The sequence below is a fragment of the Schistocerca americana genome, chromosome 2 (assembly GCF_021461395.2).
Source record: "Schistocerca americana isolate TAMUIC-IGC-003095 chromosome 2, iqSchAmer2.1, whole genome shotgun sequence".
Lineage (NCBI taxonomy): Eukaryota > Metazoa > Arthropoda > Insecta > Orthoptera > Acrididae > Schistocerca > Schistocerca americana.
Window position 1 is genome coordinate 1,004,710,703 of NC_060120.1, and position 1,099 is coordinate 1,004,711,801.

Consider the following 1,099-nt stretch of genomic DNA (forward strand, 5'->3'; position numbering starts at 1 on the left):
GCCAGCAACTTGCATGCATGATCTGTTAAGCTGATTGTGCAATAATTCTTGCATTTGTCAGTTCTTGCAGCCTTCGAAATTGTGTGGATGATATTTTCCCGAAAGTCAGATGGCATGTCGCCGCACTCATACATTCTACGCACCGACGTGAATAGTCGTTTTGTTGCCACTTCCCTTCAATGATTTTAGAAATTCTGATGGGATGGTATCTATGCCTTCTGCCTGTTTGACTTTAAGTCCCCCAAAACTCTGTTAAATTCTGATTTTGATCTGGATCCACTATCTCTTCTAAATCGACTTCTGTTTCTTCTTCTATCACATGAGACAAATCTTCCCCCTCATAGAAGCCTTCAGTGTACATTTCCGCCTATCCTCTATCTCCTCTGCATTTAACAGTGGACTTACCGTTGTACTCTTAACATTACCACCATCGCTTTTAATTTCAGAAGGTTATTTTGTTGAGCCAGTCCTTCCGACAATCATTTGTTTTTCGATTTCTTCACATTTTTCACGCCTTAGCTGCCCTGCACATCCTATTTGTTTCATTACTCAGCGATTTCTACAATAATTTCTGTACGTCCTAATTTCCCTGAACATTCTTCTACTTCCTTCTTTCATGGATCAACTGAAATACTTATGTTTTCCTTTCCAGATTTTGTGACTGTTCTTTTCAGAGATGTCAATGCCTCTTCAACTGTACTGCATACCGAGGTATTCCTTATTCCTTTCAGTATCCTCGTGTACCTTCTCTCTCTCTTCGTCTTCACCTTGCAACGTCGGTATGTATACCTGAACTATCGTTGTCGATGTTGGATTGCTGTCGATTCTGATAAGAACAACCCTATCACCGAACTACTTACAGTAACACGCTCTCTGTCCGACCTTCCTATTCATAACGAATCCTACTCCCATTATACCATTTTCTGCTGCTGTTGATATTACTCTGTACTCATTTGGCTAAGACTTCATCTTCATTTCACTTCACTGGCCCCCACTGTTTCTAGATTGAGCCTTTGGATTTCCCTCTTCAGATTTTCTAGATTGCTTACCACGTTCATGCTTCTGACATTCCACACCTCGACTCGTAGAACGTTATACT